A 25372-nucleotide genomic window follows, 5' to 3' on the forward strand; every position below is an offset into this window, starting at 1 on the left:
TTAAAAATCCAGGTCATTCTCCCATAATTCACTACACAGGGCAGAGCCAAATTTATAAAAACTAATGAAGTCCTGCTCAGATGCTCGCTAGACTGGTGGCAAATATAATAAAATTATATGGAAAAAAATCCTAAAAGTAATTTTTTTGTCATTGGTCTCATGTCTGTGACAAATGTACAGACAATGCACCTGATTCTGTGAAGATTTATGCCCAGGAGTAACTTTCCTCATATGCATCCAACATGCATCCAACAAAGTGGGTATTCACTCACGAAAGCTCATGCTCCAATACGTCTGTTAGTCTATAAGGTAATAATTGGAGATATACCAATCTCCTAGAACTGGAAGGGACCTCGAAAAATCATTGAGTCCAGCCCCCTGCCTTCACTAGCAGGACCAATTTTGGCCCCAGATCCCTAAGTGGCCTCCTCAAGGATTGAACTCACAACCCTGGCTTTAGCAGGCCAGTGCTCAAACCACTGAGCTATCCCTCAGTGCCACAGGACTCTTTGCTACTTTCCTCATGTGAGTAACCCTGTTGTTCCAAATTCTGCTCTATGGGACTGACCCAACAATCATTACAAGAGCACAGACTAGTTTTCAAATAATCCAATATGATATGATTGTCATGGCTATGGGACTAGCTACACTCAGTCCCCTTCCTAGTCTCTCTGAATACAGCCCTCAGGTATCAGGTGGTGTGCATTTACCTCTCCTGGGATGGAATCCCACAGTTCTCTTCCTCTGAGATTGGGTGCTGGGTTACAGTACTCTGTGTATTAACTGTGCTTACCCAGCAGGTCCAATTGGGTTTGCCATGTGTGGTTCTTCCCTTCAGGAACCTGCAACCAATAGTAAATACAGTGACCAGACAGCCTTCTTAAACCAAAGTATTGATTAAACTCAACAGCAGAAGCAAAGCAGAGTATAAGAGATTTAGGACATGGCTTTACAGCAATAAACAGTCTCTATATAGGTCTACCTTACCTATAGTCTTGGCAGTACCCTAAGAAGGCCTCCATTTAATACATTTTCCAATAAAATACCCCCTCTGAACAGAAAGCATTCTCTTAGAGTCACTATAACAATTTATAGTCTTTTTAATCTATTAGTTCATGGTGTGACGGGTCCCCCCCCCCACTGGGGATGCCACCTGGAACTGGGGTAGCACTGAGCCTTCTGACCCACTAGCCTGGGCTGCCTCTCACACTGTGCTCCTGGGACAAGCTGCAAAGCCCTCCAAGCTTGCACTTTCACCAGCATTCACACAGGCAAGGACACACCCAACTGCAGTTACATGCAGGCTTTCTAACCACCAGCCTCCCAGTCTAGGACCCCAGAGGAGTCATGCCCTGGTCAAATCTGGCCAGTATATGGGTTTAACACCCGGTCCGCCTCTCCCTGAATGTGGTAGACAAGCAAAGATTTTCCCCCAAGCACTCCATTCAAAGCTCCCTGGTTTAGATTAAAACAAAAACAAGTGTATTAACTACAAACGATAGATTTTAAATGATTATAAGTGATGCCAAACAGATCAAAGCAGATTGCCTAGCAAATAAACAAAAAAAGACAAACTAATCTTATTATATTAGATAGACTGGATATGAATTAGCAGATTCTCACCCTAAGAGATGATACAAGCAGGCTGCAGATTCTGAAAGGGCAAGCTGCACTGGCTTTATAGTTTGGAATCACCAAATGTTTCATACAAATTCTAGAAATCCCTTTAGCCTGGATCCAACACTTCCCTAAGTTCAGTCTTCGTTCCTCAAGTGTTTCCAGGAGTCTTCTTGTGTGGGGAGTGGAGAACACCAGATGATGTCTCTCCTTGCCTTATATAGCTTTAGCATATGGTGGGAACCCTTTGTTCCAAAGCTTGGTTCCCAGACCAGTCTGTGGAAAAATACTGACATCCCAAGATGGAGTCCAGCATCATGTGGCCTGGTCACATGTCCTTGTAGAGTCATAGCAGCCATTACTCCCAGGCTTTGTGGAGTGTTCTGAAGAAGGCTCACTGGGTGGGAGATAAGATTCTCCTAACGCCTATTGTTTTCCCTAATGGTTCATTGCCCTGAATAGGCCCTTCCCAGCCAGCTATCTAGACTGAAAGCATCTTGTCTAGTGGTGTTACTTAGGTGTAACTATATTTGAAATACAGATACATAGTCAACAGTCATAACTTCAGATACAAAAATGATACATGCATACAAAGAGGATAATCATGTTAAGCAAGTCACAACTTTTCCAATGACACCTCACATGACTTATCTTCTACAAAATGCATCATAATTATGCCATAATCATATCATAATAATATCACTGTGAAGAATATGGGGTGTAGTGTCACACCTGGCATTGACAAAACAAGCTGTGTAACTTGGCTGGAGTCTGAAAGGTAAGCTCTTTATAGTTACTAACACAGGCGTTGTCTATTAGCCATCCCAGGAAGTACCTAATCTTGAGTTACTGTTCTGCCTTCCTGTTTGTTTCCCAACAGCCTTTTTGATTTAATCCAGTATAAGTATATGGTAAACCTCCCAATATGTAACCCAATGTAGTCATTCAGTAACTAGTCCAATAACCATGGCACATACAATATTCATAAATTATTACAGAGCATCCCATATCCTTCACAAACATGCATTTTTTCCAAATGAGCCCTTGACTCAATCATTTGCTCATTTTTATATTACACACAGTGAACTAAGCAGGGCTACAGAGGACCCCTTCCTACTGTCATTGTGCATCGTATATGTAATGTACTCTTATTGTCTCATAGACACAATACAACAAGATGGTGCATGTATATAGGACTAGAGAATAAAAGTTATTATGCTGTATTTAAATGCTCAATCAACATGAAATGTTGATCTTTTAAAAAAATGTGTAATAAGTAATATCAGGTATTATTACTCTCTGCAACTGTTGTGGTGTTATAATCACATATGCCTATTTTAAAAGTGTTCTTGTGTTCCTTTTTGCTATGTGGAAAACACAGTCAACACAGAAAAATTGATTAAAGTCCCATTCTTGCAAACACAAAAGGAAAACTTATACTAACTCTTACCAAATTCAGAAAAAAAAAGTAAAAATATATTTTTCTTCTGATCTCTTTCAATTATAGTAAACCTGGCTTTACTTGTTACAATAATAGGTTAAAAAATCAGAAAGAAGCATGGTTTTAAAATTGATGATGTCCCTTTAAGAAATACTATGTTAGAGGCAGTTAAACATTACATCTTAATGCAAATGTACAAGGGGACAAGTTAAGCTTGCATATGCAAATTTAATTTCAGCACATCCACACTTATGAGTACTTACCTGTGCAACCCTAATGTTCTTTTCAGATATGGGTTTTTGTTTGGTTGGTTTTTGTGTCTATAAAGTCATATCAGTTTAGTTACTTTAAAGATGCACATGGCAAGAAGTGCTGCCATCTTCTTCAGAGTGGGTACCCTTTGCTCCACACTTTGTTTCACAGTTGTTTCATCCTTTATTTGTTAACGAACTAGTAGATTGAAAGGACAAGAGTTCGAACTTGTTTTTCACCATGTTGAAAGCTAAAGGACCTACGGGTTGTTCTGGTTTCTGTTATCTTTCCACTTTGATTTTTAAGCATCATAGTTTTAGTTGCTAAGACATAAACTAGGAAGATGGAGTTAGCTTGCAGAAAATGCATTATTTAAAAAACAAATGGAACTGAACTGAACTATTGATAGAGCTGCCTCTGCTCTTAGCCTACATCTGCACTTGGAGCTAGCGGAGTGAGCCCCTGTTTGTGTAGACATACTCGAGCTAGCTCTCATCGAGCTAGTGTGCTAAAAATATCAGTGTAGCCAGGCTAGCCCAGGCAGCAGTGAGAGGCAGTATGTGCTCACCTCCCTGAGTACAAACCTGCCTGGACCCCGGGGGTACATACTCAGGTGGCTAGCCTATGCCTCTGCTCACCACTGCCCATGCTACTGTGGCTACATTACTATTTTTAGTGTACTCTCTGGATGAGAGCTAGTGTGAGTATGTCCATGTGAACTGTGAATCACACCCCTCGCTCCAAGCACAGATGTAGCCCTAATTTCTTAGGTAAAAACAATGTTTTCTGTTTACTTGAGGAAAGCTATAAAATAGTGTTATCGCCTCATGATTACAAACCCTAATGCACATAACCTACAAATTAAAAACTTGAAAAAATCAAGGAGTCACAAATCTCCATTATTTTACTTAATTCTTTTTCAATTTGTAATGTGCCTAATAAATAAAATACTCCAGACTCATAAAAAATATTTTAAAAATTCTTAAAAGTGCATCATCTTAGATTTATCTTTAATTAAAAAAATCCCCAAATCAATAAGTCTAGATTTCTACCCTCTCAAACACAATTTTCTGCCTGATTAATTGAGCTACGAGTCTCCCATTGACTGGACTGGCACAGGATTAAGCCTTGAAAGCCTGGTGAAGAGACAGGCATTGCAACTTATCCTAAAGGTCAGTTAATATGGGCTGTTGAACTGAACAAGGAAGTAAATTCCAGAGACTAGGGCTATCCACCTACAATAAATACCCTGCTGTCAACTCCCAGACATACAAACAAAAATGGACTGTCATCCTATATGCCTCATCTCTTTCTCAATTGTGGTAGTATAACATAGGAAGAGGCAGTATTCTCGATTCACAGGACACTAAAGAGATTTATAGTTTTAAACTAACAACTCATTGCATTTTAAGAAGAAAATGGAGGTTAGTGCACTTTATGGAGCATTCAAATCTGGAGATTTCCTACAGTTCTTCTAAGGTAAGTTATCTTCTCACACACAAAAATCAGGTTTCTTATCACTTCTTCTTCTTATACAACCATAATCCCTTCTCTTCACTTCCTATATCAAGCACAAATGTACTTTAGGGTTTGGCTACACTTGTGAGTTACAGCGCAATAAAGGAGCCCTGGGCGCACTAGCTCACTACCCTTCCACACTGGCAAGACACGTAGAGCGCTCTGACTCCGCGGCTACAGCGCTGCTGGTGCTCCACCTCGGCGAGTGGAATAACATTTGCTGTACCCCTGCTGGAGCGCCGCGGAGCCAGTGTGAACGAGGTATTGCATTACTGCTCTCTGATCAGCCTCCAGAAACATCCCATAATCCCCTTAAGTCAAGCGGCCACTCTTGTCATCCTTTTGAACTCCTGTAGGAATGCGGAAATGCCCTTTCAAAGCTCCATTTCTGACAGCCGGCATGCAAGCCATTACTGTGGAATGCAGTGTGTGAGGGAGAGAGGCAGAGGAGGACAGGGGGGTCTGAACTTACAAGACAGAATGCTGACATGCTCTCAGCCCCCCAAAAACCCACTCTCTCTCCTCCCACATACACACAATGCACTCCCTGTCACACTACACCCCACCCCTCCCATTTTAAAAGCACGTTGCAGTCACTTGCATGCTGGGATAGTGGCCCATAATGCACCGCTCCCACTACCACTGCAAGTGCCGCAAACGTGGCAACGCCAGTGCGCTTGAAGCTGTCTGTGTGGACAGACTGCAGCGCTTTTCCTACTGCACTCTACAAAGCGCTCTACATCTGCAAGTGTAGCCATGCCCCTAGTCTTCTTCCAAAGAGGCTTCTCTTGATCTCTCTCCATTAAGCAGTGCACCCCAACAGACTTTCCCCCAATCTTTTTTCCATTCTCTGCATCCCTTAGTCGAGGTATAAAGTCTTCCCTGTTGTAAATTACTTTGTGGTTGCTCCCTTATGCTTCACACTGGGGCCAGGGGAGCTGGAGCCACACCGCCAGGCAGACTGGGGGGGGGCTGTGGCTGTGACACCCAACTGCCTGGTGCTAGGGCCAGGGGCCATGGAGGGGTACACTTGAATCGTGTGTGGTGGGGGAGAAGGTGAGAGGAAAGAAAGGGGCCTCGGGCAGAAGGGGGGGGGGAGAGGGCTAGCCTCCCCCAACAGCTGGTTCACCGGCTGCCCATTTGCCTATCTCTTCTTCACAAGGGTTAGGGAAGTCTTTTTTTTTCTCACTCATGTCATTATTTCAGCTAATGCTCATAACTTTACACATAACGTTGCTACAGGCACTTTACCATATTACTGATCAGCAAGTTATGAGTTTTCAAATGAGATCTCAGAGGACATACCTTGTACAAAGATTATTACAATAGTGTGTAGGGTGTGAACACAGGTGTGCGGTCCATCACACATTTGAAAAAAATTGTCTTTTAAACTGGCTTGTGACATTTTTCAGATTTTAAAAAAAATCTTCATTTTTGTGTGCAAAATAAAAAAACCTTAAAATGAATATTTTGGTCAGTCTAGTCACTTGGTAAGATTTTTAAAGTATTTTTCAAATATTTCATATTTTTTATTTGGGAAATGAATAAACCATAAATAAAAATGATTAAAAAATTGTAAAACCAACATTTTTTGAAAAAAATATATATCAATTTCTTAAGATCACAGCAACAAGCTTGATGTGGCCAGACACATAGAGGAAACAAAGAAAACTTAGAGCTTTCAGGGGAAATTAAAAAGTATAGATGAACAAAAAAAGTTAGCTGGAGATGATAGCTGTGGTGTAGGAGATAACAAGGATCAGAGTAACCCAGGGCTAGTGAGCAGGAGGTTTCTTGGTATTAGTTACCCTTAAAAAGTCATAGAATCATAGAATATTGGGGTTGGAAGGGACCTCAGGAGGTCATCTAGTCCAACCCCCTGCTCAAAGCAGGACCAAGTCACCATTTTTCAACAGATATTTACAAAGTTATCACAGCCATTTCCATACAGAAGGAAAAACGATGGTACATCAGATACCTCTGTATGGTAAAGACTGACTTTTTAATGGTGACCACTGTAGAAGTTTCTGGTATACAGTTCTGATTTATTAGCAACACCAAGGAGAACATAGAAGACAAAATACAGAACATTGCTTGCAGACTGTCACTACAGAACCTTGTAAAGACTCAGACCCCATAAAGAATCCTGGCATGCTGCTGTATCCTAACAGAATGATATCATTGTCTCTTCTTGTGATGTTCTTAAATCCACATATTGATGTGAATTCAGAAAGAAGATCAAAGGCATCTCATCCCTATCTTTTCTTGCTCCCTCTCAGAATTTCACCTCAGCTTTGCTTTGCGGAAGTGCAAAGGCAGCTTCAGTGGTTAATTTTAGTGTAGCAATTTTCTTTTTTAAGAATGTCAAACCTGCTTTTTGAATGCTGCTTGTGAGATTGCTGATAAAAGACCAGGAAAAACCATGAGTGCACTCTGGGACTAGCTTTCTGAAGAAGCTCTTGAGTTCTGAGTACCATGGTTACCAGGGAGACTGTGTCCTAGGAGACTTTTTTTCAGGTAGGACAATGGGTCATTTAAGTGCATCACAGTAATTAAGGCCCTTTACTTTCCAGCTTCTGTGATATGGGGATTTGTCTAAAAGCAATTTTGATTCCTCTTACCCACCAGCACAGGTAGCAGTCAGCGTGTGCAGCAGTGTTTGAAAGTGTCCACAGCTTCCAGTTATGCAGCACAATGAGTATTCCCCTTGTAGTCGGGTTGACACTGCTAGAACACCCATCATTCACTCATGTGGAATGGGCTTTGTAAATTAGATTGAACACATGGCAGTCTTGGATGGATGAGCTCAAACCCCCATTGCCAAATACCACAGATGGATGGTGTCACTCGGACCTTCAATACCACCGATCTTTTCTCTATTACTAAGAAAGGTCTTGAGCATTATGGGATAAACTGGTCAAAAGACAATGGAGAGATTTTTTTAAAAATAACAAACCAATGGGTTATCTAGTCTTATAAATCTCATTTTCACTTAAAGTAAATAGTTCTTAGAATTACCAGATTTCTCTGTTCACATCTAGTAGAGCATAGACATGATCACACTATGTTATCTATTAAATACCTATTTTCTGTTAAAACAATAACATAATTATCACTAGAAAAAAGGAATATGAATAACATTTATTAATTATCATTTACCCCACCTCTCATCAATACATATATATCTACCCCTTTCTCTACTCCTCCAGACATTGCTGCAGGTTTTGGCAGAATCAAAGATGTTGGATTTATTTCCACAAAGAATAATCGTGGAGAAATGGTATCTGTTTAAGTGCTCTTCAAACTTAAGATATGTTCGTGCCTGTAAGGCAAACTCTTGAAATGGGGTGGTGCAGAGATACATCTTCTGTGGCCCCAGAGAACACAAGAGAAGGATAGTCATTGCACCAATCCATAATAGGATGCAGCCTGGGCTTCCCTTCCCCAGCACCCAGCCAGTTCCATTCATTGGTTCAGAATTGGGGGGGAAGCAATTTCCCTACTCCACTGTGACAGGTATACTCACAAGTTCTTGCCTTCACTCAATGCAAGGATTTTATCCGTGCTTCACCCCTGCATGGGAGTGCCAGGAGTGGGGAAATTTGCTTGTGTCCTCTACTCCCCACCACTCTTCCATACTCATGAAGCACTTGACACAGTGTGTCCTTAGCTACAAGGCTGAATCATTCCTCTGAGATCAATCAGAGCAGGTATGAGAGATTAGGTCAGGGATCGGCAATCTTTGGCATGTGGCCCGTCAGGGAAATCCGCTGGCAGGCTGGGAGAGTTTGTTTACCTGCAGCATCCGCAAGTTCGGCCGATCGCAGCTCCCACTGGCTGGAACAGTGAACTGCAGCCAGTGGGAACTGTGATCGGCCGAACCTGCGGACGCTGCAGGTTAACAAACCATCCCGACCCACCAGCGGATTTCCCTGACGGGCCGTGTGCCAAAGGTTGCCGATCCCTGCTCTATGTTGATGTATTTACATCCTCTAAAACTAGGCAATCTCACCCTTTTCCTTCCTTCATACTTTTAAACCACCTCATTCATGTCTGTGTTTTTCAGTACTTGAATTTAATTTCTGAGGCAGCTGGACAGTATATTTTCAGTCTAAATGGACACACTGTGTGTATGTCTAAGAAAAGTCAGTGTAATCACAAAGACAATACTTTATTTTGATATTTTGTAATGCGCTCCATGGATTGAAAGAGAAGCACAACACACTGACAATATTTTACATCTTGCTTTCAGACCGTTCCAAAAAGAAATTATAATTCTATTGCCTTTATCACTCCCTTTCACCATGTTCCACAGGTTTGTCTCTCTCATAGGAACTGTCAAGTCCAGCTATGATCAGGTGCCAGAATTTTGATTTCATGGGTCAGAATTTCAAAGCGACCTCAATCCAGCCTCCATCATTTGCACACACAACTAATGGAATTCATAACTCCCAAACCCATTGCTTGTACACACAGCTGATTGCACTTGGGAAGTTGTATGTGGCACACTTTGAGCCCTTGGGTGAAATCCTGCCTTCATTGTAATCAATGGCAAACAGCCCATTGGCTTCCCAGGACATCACCCCACATTTTTATTATGTGCACACACAATTGTTTTGTGCAAGGTCACAAGAAAAAATTAAATTTAAACTCTACACCTAGCCAATAAATCCATATTAGCCTATTTTTGTCCATATGGTGCCTTGGATGAAGCCCAGAAAGGAAATAAGCTTTCAAGTCCTCAAACTCCTAAACTGCCACATTTCTGGGACAGATTCTATCTTACCTTCAATGGCTTCTTAAAGCAACTCTTCTTCCATCTGCCAATCATAGTAGCTACAGTACGCTCATTCCAGAAGGAACGAGTAAGATCATGTGACTAGGCACAACTGACCACTGTAGCTCAGATTTCAAACATCAAGTTTTGAATACTTGCAGGGAACTGCTCACAATCACAGAGTGAACAAAATATTTAGAACATTATTGTAAAGTCAAGAAAGTCACCACCTACATGCTGGTATTTCATCAGCATAATGGGCAAAAATGGTGATTTTGCCATTGGCTTAATGGGAGCAGGATTGGGACAAGAAGGAGTACATAAACTATTAGCTCTGGTTTACTGGGTTGGCTGTGGACATGAGGTACCTCTATATAGAAATGGAACTTATATGTTTTCCAGCAAAGTAGAAAATGAGGGTTTTTTCCTAAGCCACTGTTACTTAGGCAGTAAATTAACAAAGTCCTATCATTTTAAAGCTGAGGCTTCTGCTGCAATATGGCTCTACATAACTGATGTCAGCTACCTAAAGTTGATCAAATTTATATGCTGGTGGTTTGAGATATGGAAGGTCTCTGCACACTAATCACTTGAGCTGTCAGTTGGAGATAGTATGATTAATTTTCCATGTACTACGTCTCCTGCAGCCCTGTGTTCATCTCCACGCATAAGAGATTTAAAAGCTCATTTTGGCAGCAGGCTTCCGGTGTGTGTTTGTTTGTTTGGGGATTTTTTCCCTCTTCTTGGCACTTTGTAACTATTGTCAGTTTCCCTGAAACTTAATTCCTTTACAACTCTAAAGAAGTTGGAGAAACTGTTTTCAAAATGAATAAATAAAAATGTGAAGATGGCGCAGCTAACAGTTGCTGATCCTCCTGTGAGCAGAAGCAGGGATTTGGGATTACCACGCAATAGGGAGGATTAAGGTGCACAATTTCAATACCAGTTTCCTGATGTGTCTTTTATTCAGCAACACCAGACCTTGAAAAATGAGGTGTCACCTGCTGAATATAAAATGGGGGAAAGGGAGATGAATATCTCTGCCTGGCTCATGCTATTATATAAAAAAAATTACGTGATTTGGAATAGCTAGATCGAAATGTGCCTGAAACTCTCTCAGCCATTTAAGGTTATTCAGAAATTAACAAGACCAGTCTGAGCCATAGGCAGTCACTTAGGCCGCTTCTGGATTTCCCCCCAAAGCACTTTACATACACACCACCTGAAAAGGGAAACTAACTTAAATACTAGTAAATTTCTCTTTGTGGCCCAGACATCAGTGTGGAGAGACTGATGGAGAAGGAAACTGAGTAATCCTAGTCACTTCCCTTCTGCTGTGAGGGAAGAAACTGTAATATATTGCAGATGCAGAAGAGGCACACTATGCAGAGCCCAAATCCTTTTCCCTTTGTAGGGGCATGGAAGGGCTGCAGCCTGGAAAAGTGTGGGGGAAATACAAGGTGCAAAAATGAAGCTAAAGGAAGGGGAGACCTGGAAGCAGACTGTCCTTTCCCATTGTGGGGCAAGTGTTTAATTGGACTGATAAGGAATGGCCACCCCTTGGGGTCCTGTTTGGATTGAGAGGAGATAGGGGGTGCTCTGGCTCCAGGGCTGTTTTCCTTTGCTCTCCCCAAAAGAATGTGGGGTTCGTGTGGGGACTGAGCTTGGGAAAGTGGAACAGAGCTCCTGCTACCCAGTGGTCAATCTGAGGGGAGAGAGCAGACTGGCTCCAGCACATCCTCCCTCTCCATGGGGTTCAGCGTTCTTGCTGCTCAAAGCTGCCTTGCCCATTCCGCTCTCCATGTGGGGTAGCTGTCAGTTTCCTGCAATGAGTTTCCTGCCTTGTAGGGAGACCTAATCCTTTTGGAGTGAGCAAAGAGTTTTTCCCTCTTGGCAAGACTGGCAAGGTGTTCAGTGGTGTTCACCTTCTTCACAACATCCGGGAGGTCTGGCAGGTGGGATAATAATGATAAAAGAGAGAATTTTTTTTAAAAAATGGAGGGAAAGTAGTAAACTATTGATAAACATTGCCTCAATTTGCAGCCAGAGCAGGCCAGAGACCCAAGTGGGAATGGTGAATTCTATTCACGGGGGAGAGAAGGGGGAGGCGAGGAGAGGTCTTTAGCTTTCACAGATTGAACTCTTCATCCCCTCTCGTCAGAGAACAGTGGTACGATTCAGCATTTGGCTGAATCAAGGAGTGAGTAGCAGGGGTCTGGTAACAGAGCCAGCCCTCACACCTGCTTTGTATTATGTGAGGCCTTCCACCTCACTTTGGACCTAATAAATTCCCGGTAGTTTTCTGGAGGGGAGAATAGCCGCCCCCATTCCTCTGCTCCCTTTAATATTAAAGATCATAGAGTTGTGGCCTGATACTTATAATCCATTTGTGGGCCTATGGCTTCATTTGGGGAATGGGGGTCCTGATCAAACAAGGACTGTGGAAGATTACTGGAATCATTTCCTCTGGGTGCCACAGCACCTGCTTTTGAATCACCAATGGAACTAGAGTTGTTAGTAACCATGGTGGGGATCCAAACTCCATCTGCACCTAAGGCATCAGTGCATCCCAAGGCCAATCTAAAGCCTATTGAAGTCAATGGAAAGACTTCTCTGGAATTCAGTGGGCCTGGGGTTAGGTACCCTCCAGTTGGCTTTGGATAGATAGACGGTGATCATCACTGGCAGATTCCGTCATCAAGCAGCGCAACTGCCATGAGGGAAGGGAGCAATAGACCTGAGAAAGGGGAAAACTTGACAGTGAAACAGCAGAATGAAAAACTTAACTGAAGCTGTTTGATGAAACAAGAACAAAAAATAAATACAGTAAAAGCTGTGTTATCTGGCAAGTTATCAACCGGAAAGCTCTATTATCTCTCAATACAAATCTTCAAACTAGTAACCAGGACTAGTATACTGCCCCGGAGGTTATGCACATTCTGCACTCTACTTTTATGCAAAAGAGGCAGAAGACAAATAAGCAAGCTGATATCAGGGATTTATTAAAAAAAGCAGCTTCCAGGCTGTGTCATAGGGTCATTACAGATTCAGCCCAATCTCCTACACCATCTACATCTAGAATGATAACTGATGTTGATAATGATGACCCTGAAGCACAGCAAGATCCTGAAGTACCTTCTGAATCATCGAAGAAAGATTAAATTATGTTCAGTATAGTTTTAGTATTAAGTGTACTTTTAGTGATCTGGGGGTATGCCATGATCTGCCCATAGTGATATGCAGTGTCATAAGATAACTTACTGTATAGAAAACTTTACCTGTATACACCTAAGTGCTTCAAGAAACCAACCACTCTGCAGTGCAGTACTACTAATGGATTGGTGAGTACCTGTATACTATTTTATACTTTGTTCATGTTATTGTATTCTAATTCTTTGAAAATTGGTATGCCATTGGCAAGTATAACTCTTCGTTAACCAGAATTTTTGACGAACTGGACCCCTCATTCCCCGAACATGCTAGATAACAATGCTTTAACTGTATTTTCTTTTCTTCTACTAATACCCAAAGCTATCACCATCTGAGGTGGTCCTAACTCTAAACAACTGCTGGAATCCATCCCAGGCTCCCCAAGACAATCAGACAGCTTCACACAGCCTAGCAAAACACTGACAGAAACAGACACACACACATACACAATAAGGAAATGATAATTACAGGTCTAATCCAAGCCCATTGAAGTCAATAGGAGTTTTTCCATTTGCTTAGTGGAACCTGGGATCAGGCCAGAGGGGCACTTATTTGAAAGAAATATATTATTCTTGTTAGAGCTAGTTGAAATGTTTGAATTTTTTCCATCACAAACAAAAGATGAAAAAATGATAGATTTGCAAAAGATTTTTTTTTCAATTTTCTGTTTTTTTCCCCTGCTGAAGATTGAAAAATTTGGTAGGGAAGTTGTTTCTTATGTTTTCAGTTTCTTTTCCCATTTTTTCATCTCTTTCTCCCCCTTCCATTCCCCTTCATTCTCTATTTCAGTCACAAAATGGAAAAAAGACTTGTGTAAAAAAAATCACATTTTCAAAATCTGTGTTCCAAATGAACACATGTTCAATTTTCTAAAAATTGTCATGATTTATTTTTCATTTTCCCTCCAGCTCTAGTTCTTATCTATTAATTGGACCTTGTGATCCTATCATTCATTCCTCTCTCTCTCCTACACATATTTACTCTCAGAAAAGTATGTTGAACAACTCACTATTCATACACAGGTTGTTTTCTGTACCTAGAAGCCACTCTGACGTGAAGGAGATGAAGGACAGATTGGAGAGAAGATGGCTAGGGGAGTTTCCTGGGATTCTGCTATACACAAATATACACATCACAAGATGCAATGCAGCTGAACATTCTTGGGAGGTGCAGAGTCTGATTAACTCAGAATGATTCACCCTGCTACAGTTCCTTCAACTGAAGACTGACTAGTACGGATGAGTGAACTCAGACAATGTCAGGTTTTGTTGGTTGCAGAAACTATTGAAGACATCTGGCAAACTCATGATTTTGTGAATCCATATCCCCCCCCTCCCCCCCCAATAAATGAATCCCACCTTTTCAGGTGAGTTCATTTAGAAAAAGAACGTAAGGAGGAGTCACAGGAGGACAATTATCTAATTTGCTGGAAGGTTATTTTTATACCCTGTAATATTTTCCCACTTTTAATTTCTCAATTAACTTCAATTAAGCGCTCTTTAGGCCTAAGAGCTTAAAGAGCCCTTTGGAAAAAAAAAAACAGCTTGTCAAGTGGGTTTTCCTGAGCTATCACAAAGCTTACTGCATTATTTCATAATCCTTATGTTACAGTGCTTCAGAAGAAAAAAAGTTGACTTTTTTACAGCATATGGCTGTCTTAAGTCAAACTTGTTGTGGACACAATTATTTAGACATCGAAAATAGCTGCTAAGAAGCAATATTGTTCCGCTTTGTACGTTGTCATGCCCTATACTATTTTCATCAAGGGTTCTTTCTAATATAAAAGAGAGCCTCTAGTTTATGGCATATTTTCTATCATGTAACACACTTTTTCCTGTGAACAGAACATTTAACTTTGTAATAATGCTGAAAGTTTCCTTCAATCACTCAGAAAAAGGAATGAGCTTCATATTAGATTTACCACAGATTTGATTTACAAGGTCAAAAATAGACATTTTTACAGCGGCAGTTCAGAGATAATGTTCCATATCACCACACTATAATACAAAACGAAGAAAAAAAATGAGAAACAAAAATGCCAGCACTGGCATAATCCGTTATCTGTTATATATAAAGGACTGGACAGGATATTTGGGTTTGTTCTCTGTTGGTAACATGCATGTTGTACAGTTTGTAGCACTAAAGACATTAAAAAACCCTGACGGTCATCAAACTTCTGTTCTGCCAGCAGTTGATGCTCTACTGTTCTCTTAGGGCTAGTCTACACTAAAAGTGCTACATTGGCGGAGCTGCACCAACGCAGCTGTGCTGCTGCAGCACACCCAGTGAAGACGCTCTATGCTGATGGGAGAGAGCTCTTCCGTCGGCATAATTACTCCACCTCTGCAAGAGGCAGTAGCTGTGTCGGCAGAATAGCGTCTCCTGCTGACATAGCGCTGTCCACATCAGCGCTTAGGTCTGCGTAACTTGGGTCGCACGGGTGTGTGGCTTTTTCACACCCCTGAGTGCCGTAAGTTATATCGATATAAGCAGTAGTGTAGACCTACCCTCAGAGAGGAATGCATTACCTCTTTATGTGAGAAAGAACAGCAGTTGTTTTCACATGGAAGTCTAGTAATGTCCGAGTTACTCCCCTGCTGGAGTTTAGAAGGTGTTAATAATCTAAAGAGTATGCGCAGCTGTTATCTTTACAGTAATTACCATAACATTTCTTGATTGACTACACTATGCATTTTTTAAAAATTGAAACTGCAATCAAAGCAATCTATTTATTCATTTTCTTGGATTTTTTCCAATTTATAGACTGAAAAGTGCATCAAATGAATGCACAAATCAGAAAACAGACACAATGACTCATAGGGTTGCATTCTCTTTCCTAACTTTCTGTTTATTAGTTTCAATACTTACAAAACATGAACATTAGAATATACAATCCTAATGAAGGATTTTGCACATATTGTCACTAATAGGAGTTATTCACAATAGTTTCTATTGTAAGAGTTTTTGCAATTTCAATAGATACAGTTGAAATTGTTTTGCTGATTTTCAATTACTTGTTCTTTGGCACATCTACACCAATGTCTCCTAACTTCATACATTAAACTTATAGCATTGGTAAAAGGGACAAATAATTGAAATGCATAAAAGTAAAGAAAAACATATGGAAATAACCTTTATCTTGATGTTTCATGTGCTGCTAGCCAATACACATGAACTATACTGTCTCAATGGAGATTTTCAGTTTTTTCATTTTTAAACTGAAAAATCTAAAATAATAAAGAGTTAACAAGTTTAATTGTCTTTAATTATCACTGTTCCTTAAATTTTGTTACTTTGAAGTACTGTAGCAGCCATTCTTTTGGAATGAAGTTATGCTACATTAAGAACCTGTCTCTGTTTTAACTGCCGATTAAAAGTTGGAAAGCCAAACTAGACTACTATTTCCTTTTACCAATTTAAAACTTGGTTGCTTATTTTACCATCTTATGACTATAAATAAAAAGACAGCTTTTAACAGAAGACAAGGACTAATTCTTCAATCCTTCCTCATCGTGAGGAGTACTTATTTTTTCGGAGAGTGGTCCTATTAGAACAAATGGAACTACTTGAATAAATAAGAGATAGAAAATTGGGCCTCAAGAAAGTGCCACATTTTATTTTGATTTATATAACTCCTAAATTCAAGGTGGCAATCCACTGACAAACTGCAATCAGTGGTTACTGAGATCATATTACACTGCTTCTTTTGTCCTCTGCCTACCCCTGGATTAAGTCATCCAAAAATCAGATATTTATTCAATGAGCCAGACCACCAGCAGCAAGGGGATAGAAGAGCAGGGCATTCCCATGAGTGTCCCCTTGCATTGTTTCCTACCAAATAGCATTCTAATGGGACTGAGCCACTGTACAGTTACAGAGGGAAAACCCTCCCAGCACTGCGAATTGTAGATAGACTTGGCAGGATTACATCTGTATTGAGAAATGTCGGTAAACATCAATTTCACCGTACACACAAAAATTGAAGACAAACATTTCCATGGATGATAATCAAAATTTAAAGATAGGTGAAGTAAGACAAATGCTGCTTGAGAAGTAATTAGAGTTTGATTTAAGGCTATTTTATTTGTATATTTTGACATGTGACATTGACAATTTGTGTTTTAATAGTTATAAAGCTTTAAGTTTTTGAATCTCAACATCTACTGCCATTAAATAATTATTGTCTGAACACGCACACCCATTGTCTGACCACAACTGTGAAAAATGTAATTCAATACAAACAAAAAATGCTTAAAAATAAGCATCAATATTCTCCATTGAAATGATACAAAAATAGAAATTGAGTTCTGCCTTGGCGGATCATAGAGGAGAGACCCCTCCAGATCCATGGAGACAGAGCCATCCATGCTGTTCTACTCTGCTAGCAGCTCTCCATAGGCTGCATGGCTCTGGAGCAGGGAACCTGAACCAGTTCAGTATTGGCCATGGAGCTGACCCTATGGTATTATATTCTGCTTTAAACAGCCTCTTATTTGTAGGGTTATCAGGGAATGGTGCAATGGGGAACAGACAGTTTTCTCCCTCCCCAACCTCACCAATTCCACACTGAGTGGGACCTAGAGGTATTCAGGCAGGGAGAGAATGCTATGAAAGCAGCACTTCTCCCTTTTTATGAAGGCAGGAGAGAACCACATATGGGAGGTCCCCTTCACATGAGGAAGACAACTTGATGATCCAGGCTGGTATTTCCGTTGTTTATTAGAGTATCATTATTAAAAAGCATCACCACAATTTATTCATCTCCTTTCATATTTTAATTATAATGATCAGATTTCCATATTCTTTACAAAAGTATTATTGTGTGTATTTTACACGTCAGATTGCACTATAGCACATCTGGTTATTTTTTGAATATGAAAATGTGGTCAAACTACCCATCAGTACATGGATGGCTTTCCACATGTGAGTAGTTCTTCTGAAGCCAAAGGGACTGCACAGGTACTTAACATTTTGCATGTGCATAAAGTGGAGCCTGTGATTACAGCAAACTGTTAAATATTAAAGTAGATTAAACAGGGAGAGAAATTTAATGTATTCATTCCAATTGGGAAAACGGACAAAGGTGATCCAACAAGTGATACACAATCAATCCCCATCTCCATGCAGAAACGTTTTGTTTAAATGTACCTTTATTGAAAAGAAATATATTTTCAAGACCAATGCCAAACATTGAAACAAATGCAGAACGCCTGGTTCTCTTCTTACTCATTGTTTTTTTCCCCACTGGTAAAATCCTTCTGACTTCAGTAGAGATGATCCTGAATTACAGCAGTGTAAGAGAGAGAAAAATCACTCCCATAATCTTGTACCTGTAACCTTGTCTCCCTACCAATTCCCTTCTGTCTTATCATTGCCATGAGAAGTGAAGACATGTATGCAGTTTGCAGCCCTTCACTTTTTCATCTCTGTAAAGCACTTAATACACTTTGGCTATTATGACTGGGAGTTTCAAAGGATCCTGTGGGAGTCAGGTGCCCAGTTTTAACTGAATTTCAGTGGGAGTTGGGCACCTTTGAAAGTTCCAGCCTATAATAATAAATAATAATAATGATGATGATGTGTTAACTGAAGGTCTTATCTTGCGCCTACTGTCCATGAATAGAAGTTGCCTTTGTAACATGTCCTCCCTGTGCAGAAAGGGAGGGGTTAGTATTTCCCCCCTCCTCCAAAAATACACTTTCCCCAGAATCTGTATGTATATGTGTGTGTGTGAAGAAAGTAACTAGACCTCATTTTATTACAGTAACTGTCATACCGGAGTTGATAGTGTAATACAGAAATAAAATGCATAAGGAAAATGCACTGAGTTAGTGTATTTTCTGCTCTACTTATTTCAATGAATCAACATTCAGAGATATATTATTACAACTTATCTGCTGAATAAAAGAAAACAATGGCATGATCGCTGCTCCTTCCCAGCAAAGATTTCATATTCTGTGATCCTTAATCTAAATATCAGACTTCAGATGGTAATTTACAATTTTAAGTTTCTTTTGTCTTCCCCTTATCTTATTCCCCTTTAGAACTTTACCTGTTTAGGCTCTGACTGAGTAAAATCACTTAAGCACATTAACTTTAAGCAAATGAATAGCTCCATTGACTCTGATTCCTATTCAGCCTTACATATTTAAGCACACGCTTAATTTAAAAGATATGCTTAGTCTCAATTGGATGGTTCCTCTGCTTAAAGTTGAGCATGTGCCTAAATGCTTTGAGGAATTGGAGCCTTAATTTCTAACAGTAAGCTTCTTCGTATTCCCACACCACCTCTCTCTTTTAATTCCCCAAACTAAGCTTTTCACTTACCCTCCCCCAGGTCACTATCCCTCCTGCCTCCAGTTCTTGATCCCTGATCATGACTCACTTTAAGAAACACAATAAATCTGACCCTATTCTTAGTTTTTTCATTTGGCCTGTCATGCGTTGCACCAATTTCACTGGATATGTTCAGCTCAGAATGATTCCTACTTTTGTGACATTTCTGAGCTGCAGATCACTGAGGCTGACAGCAGAACTTGGCACTTGGGAGTAGTCAGGCTCAAAAGAAACACAAGCAAAAGGGGAGATGTATTCCATTTCCCAGATTCACTCCTTTTATAACACCTGATTCAGCCCCTATTGAAGTCAATGGGAGTCTTTCCACTGACTTCATTAGGAGTTGGATCAGTCCCAGAGTAGAGACAATAGCTAGAGAGCCCTCTATTTCCTCAGCAATAATCCTCCTTCCCTTGTAGGGATAAACTACTCAGCTTTCCCTCTCATTAGGGTGACCAGATAGCAAGTGTGAAAAATTGGGATGGGGGACAGGGCAATAGGTTCCTATATAAGATGAAGCCCCTAATTTTGGGATGGTCCTGATAATATCAGGACACATAGTCACCCTAAGTCTCCTAGCAGATCTTTACAGGAACTGGAATACTGACTTGCAGAAAAAGCACCTAATCTTCCTTAAATGTTGCCCATAGGCCAAGAGCCATTTTATTTTTATACACACAGTAATATCAATAATAGAATTATCTTTTTAAAAGAATTCAATAGGTATTTGCATGCAATCTAAGCAGGGGAAAAAGCACTGATGCAATACAGTTGGAAAGTGATGGTAGCCTCAATAAAATGTATTGAATTAAAGAATGGTGCCTTTACCTCTTTGGAACCAGTTTAAAAAAACGAATACATTAAAGTCTTAACTGCTCAGGCTATATTTTAGTAAAGGCATGTGTCTCACCTAATCAGATCATATATTCTATATTCAATATTAAATCTAATCCTAGAATTAAATTTACAATGGTGTGTGCTTTAGTGCTTTATGACTTCTTTGAGAATCATATATTTAGCTCAGTACTAACATACATGCTTCTATTGTAGCTTTCGGATATATTTGCATGACAGGAAGTGCATTATCAAATCAGATTTTTTTTAATAACAGGATTAGTATCTAAAGCTCCTCTCTCTGAGCTGACTGTACAATGCTTCACAATTCAGGGAAAGACAAGGATAGAATTTTCAGAGCACAAACTGCCATACTCCTTTGACCGACCCTAATGAAAAGATGTGCAAATCCACATTAAAAGGGAGCATTAGCTGTTCTTCAGAGAACAAGTCATCTGGCAGAAAAATGGCACAAAATTAGACTAATGTTTCCAGCAACAAAAATTATTTTCTTCCTTTCATTATTAGTCATTTTAACATCTCAGCTGAACATGAGAGTCACATTATAGGAAAAACATGAGATAATTGGTTCTTTTAGATTCACCATATTCTCTTTGACCTCATACCTAGCATGCGGCTTTACCCTCCGGCCATCTATTTTCAAAAAGGGACTAAATGATTGATTTTAACAATCACAACCACCTGATAGGTCAAATACATTGGCATCAGTTCAACCTATATGATCTTCCAGCCATATGGAAAAAGGCCTATAGCAAATTAGAAAAAGCACCACGTTTGTGATCGTCTTCATTGACAAAGACAATTGGCAACAGAATATCAGAAACCTTGCTGAGGTGATGTTTTAACATGAGTATAATGTTAACATGATATTTTAAAAAAACAACAAAGTATAGGTTAATGAGGAAAACCTTGTAGAAAAAGGAATACAAAGAGGACATTGAAAAAATACCAGTAACAACTTCTTTTGAATGATAGAATCATTAGAGCAAATGAGGCATACATTTAAGCCCAAGTACACACAAAAATCCACACTCATTTCAGTAAATGATTGTCATTAAATGTCCTTTCCATTTTAAGGAACTCTTGTGTGTGTATGTTATCATATACTTCTGACTAGAGAATTTTCCATGCTAACACTATGTCAATCCAATCAAACTACAGGAAGGCTACATTTTCAAACAATATCACCCATGGATTATTAATGAATTTTAAATCCAAAGATATCCTGATTTAGCAAAGCACTTAAGCATGTGCTTAACTTTATGCATGGGAGTAGTCTGGTTCCAGATTACCATCGCTTGTCCAAATGAACGATTTTCAAGCAAATCCATGTTTTCCCACTGACCCCAGCTCCAAAAAGCACTTGAGCTCAGATCCAAAAAAGGTACTTAGGCAACTAACCCCTAAGGTATGTAAGTCCCAATATTAGGCACCACTGAGATCCACAAAATTCCTGCTCAGCAGCCCCCTCACCCTGTAAGCCCCTAAACTTTCTCAGTGCATAAGTATTTGTTGTAAAAATTGCCTTAGCAGCTATCTTTGTACCACTGACCTATGGGATATTCTGATGTGTCGCTGCCTCTACCGCTCCAATTGAAATTATTACACTTTAAATAAACATCAACTAGGTCACAGATTGACTCTATAGCCCAGGGGTTAGGGGACTCACCTGAGAAGTGTCTGATGCCTATTCGAGTCCTTTCTTCCTCTCAGGCAGAAGCAGGTCTTGAGACAATGTTCTCCCAAATGCCAGATGAGCATGCTAAACAATAGATTAAAGGTTATAATGGAACAACTCTTCCTCTTCTGTGCAGAGTGAGATGGCCTCTCAGCACACCTCTCAGCCCCCATGTACAAGTTAGGCCCTGTCTATACTACAAAGCTATGTCAACTGAAGTTACATCAGCACACAGCCAATGCAATTAGTACATTGCTTGTGCATGTGAATACTTGTCTCCTTGTGTCAGTGGAGAACATACGCACTAGGAGTGCTTGTATCAATGCAAAATGAGGTATATCCATGTGCAACTCACCACTGTCCAGTGCACTGTCTTTTGGGCAGATTTGGCAATGCATGTTGGGGTCAAAACAAGTTGTACAGGGATGACTGGGAGCATAGGGTCAACTTCCCAGACTGCAACTGTTTCCATCCCATAATGTTATCTGTATCCCATACTTTCTCATCCTTTTTTTCAAAATCTCACAAACCTGCACAGCCCTCCTTGCTGTCCACCATCTCTGACAGAAGCATGGAGCCTGTAGAGCAGGGTTTCTCAAACAGGGGTCACCGCTTGTTTAGGGAAAGCCCCTGGCGGGCCAGGCCGAAGTGTTTACCTGCCCCATCCGCAGGTCCGGCCGATCGGGGCTCCCACTGGCCGCGGATCACTGCTCTGGGCCAATGGGAGCTGCTGGAAGCGTGTGGGCCAAGGGACATATTGGCCACCGCTTTGAGCAGCTACCATTGGCCCGGAGCAGTGATCCACAGCCAGCGGGAGCCGCGATCAGCTGGACCTGCAGACGGGGCAGGTAAACACACTGGCCTGGCCCACCAGGGGCTTTTCCTACACAAACGGTGACCCCTGTTTGAGAAACCCTGCTGTAGAGCTGTGCACTATTGTCATGAGCATTGCAAAACAGGATCTTGGAGTATTTGCAGAGCCACAAAAAAGAACCCAATGGGAACATGACAATTCCTTAGAAGACAGGTTGCTGTGGAACATAAGAACCAGTTCAAGGTTGGTGGTGGTATTCACAGAGCAGATGCTTCTGGGCCTGGGAAACAAGCGGTGACCAGTGGGATCACATCATAATGCAGGTTTGGGATGATAAGCAATGGCTGCAGAACTTTCAGATGCACAGGCCACATTCCTGGATCTGGGCACTGAGCTCGCCCAAGCCCTCCAACGCAGGGACACTAAAATGGGAGCTGCACTGTCAGCACAGAAGTGAGTGGTGATCGCACTATGGAAACTTCCAATGCCAGATTGCTGCTGGTCATTCAGGAATCACTTTGAGGTCAGGAAATCCACCCCCAGGTCAATGTGATGCCTCCTGCTATGCAAGACTGTGACAATTGGCAATGTGCAGGACATAGTCGATGGGTTTGCAGCAATGGCATCCCAAAGCAGCCCAGGCCCACATGCTGCTAACCTCTGGACTGCAATGGTGCCTGCTGAAGTTACCACTGAGTGGCATGGGAAAGTGTCCTACTGCAGAGGAACAAATAAGGCAGTTGTCCCCAGAAACCTTCAGCAGAGATTTGCAGAGAACCTCCAGGAAAATTTCCTTGAGATCTCTCGGGAGGATTCAAGGGACATCCCTGTGTATAAAAACAAACTGATCTGCATCTCCTCCTCCCTCCACCTAACTCTAGAGGGGAATGAAAAGCAGATACAACTCTGCCTCTCTTGGTTGTGCCACTACCTCTTCTAGCCTGAGTAAATTAATGAAAAGTCAAAAGATGAGTCCTGCTACTTGGGGTGGGGGAGGAAGGAAATCCCTGTAATTGAAAATTTATCAACACACTTGCCCAAGGCTCCTTCCCCCATATCAGGCCCCAGTCAACTGGCTGGATTGGCTGGGCTGCTGTGGAGTCAAAAACAGATCTTGGTTCACTGTGCAGCTGGTTCCCCCGGTCTCCTATCCCCCGACTTCTCCTTCTCCTCTTCCTCATCCACCACCTCCTCCTTCTCCTCCCTGTTTATGGCTGGGGCCTGTGACTTGGGCTCCTTGGACACATTCATGGTGCTGTGGGCGATGGGGGTGGGGTCTCTTCTGAGTATGGCACGCAGATCTTTGTGAAAGCAGTCAGAAAGCCTCTTGGCTCTGGATCGATTGTTGGCATTCCTGGGCTTCTGGTAAGCCTGCCACAGCTCCCTGGCCTTCACATGGAACTGCTGCTGGTCCCTCTCCTACACCTTCTCCTGCAGCCCCTGAGCAATCTGCTCATAGACATCAACGTTTCTACTGCTGAGGCAGAGCTGTGTCTGCACAGCCTCTTCTCCCCACAGGTCCAGGAGATCCAATATCTCCCTTCTACTCCAGAAAGGAGTATGTCTGCAGCGTGGACAGCTGAGCAGTTGCACTCAACAATGGAGAGGTGTTAGGTGTGCTCACCAAACCAGGAAATCAAGAAAAAGAATTTTAAAAAATTCACAGGGCTTTAAAGCCAGATTCTTCCAGTCTCTGTAACCCTTGGGCAGTGGAGTTCACAATGGTGACCACAGCAGTCAGTGTGGAGTATCATGGAACAGCAGCTGGAGGACAGTTTAGGTCAACATAAGTAACGTAGTGTCTACACATGCACTGCATTGACCTAAGTATATCAACTGTGGTTCTACACCACTTGGGGAAGTGGTCTTACTATGCCAGAGTAATGGGGCACTTCCAGTGGTGGGAGACCAATTTAAGTGTAGACATATGCACAACTAAGTTGACAGATGCTACCTTGCATCAACCTAATTGTGTAGTGTAGACCAGGCCTTAGGTGGAGGAATGCCTATCTTCCCTCAGTTCATAGATTACTAGCAGATATAGTCACCTAAATCCAGGCTGCAAGGAGGTGCCTGCCTATCTCTTGAGAGGAGCCAGGCTTAGGACACACATCTCTTGTTGGCATCTCCCATTGGTTATCTTAGACGTCGCACTGACTAGCATGCTGGCTTTGTGGATCTCATTCTAAGTCACCTCTCTCTTCTCATTCACTTTGTAGGAAGCCTAAGCACCCAACTCAGGATTTGTGGATTTCAGTGTGATTCCTGTGATTTTCTAGGGGCCTGAAAGTTAGGTGTTGCGATGTTCAGCATAACCCCCACTGTAACACTCTGTACCTCAAAATAGCACCTGGGCACTGCTGTATTCACAACTGTGATATTATTATGATATGTTTTGTACAAAGTATGCCTTGTGAGGTATTATTTTGTAAGTCTTGATCTGCTGAACAATAACAACCTGTTGGATTGTATGTGCTATCCTTGTATGTGAAGTTATGAAGTATTACTGTATGTGTTACTGAAATAGGAAACACCCACAACCAGCCTTTCAGTTACAACAAAGGAGTAGCCATCAATAGCCAGATGGCATTCATGGCTCATCAACATGCAGTCCACTATGCTAGAGACTTCTCAGATGAGGCACCTATGCCATGGGGGCGGACTAACCCATGTCACAGCAAAGATCTTTCCAGCAAGCTGAAAGTATAAAAGAGAGATAGTGACATCATCACTTGGCCTCTCCTCCCACTGAGCACCCTTCCTCTTCCCTCCCCCCAATATCTGAACACCTGGAAGAATTTCTGGAAGACAAAGACGTTGGACTGGGAAAGGGTGGTCCTATACAGGAAGGTAGTCCCAGCCTGTGTACTGAGG

Source organism: Mauremys reevesii, linkage group 1, assembly GCF_016161935.1.
Source record: "Mauremys reevesii isolate NIE-2019 linkage group 1, ASM1616193v1, whole genome shotgun sequence".
Taxonomy (NCBI): domain Eukaryota; kingdom Metazoa; phylum Chordata; order Testudines; family Geoemydidae; genus Mauremys; species Mauremys reevesii.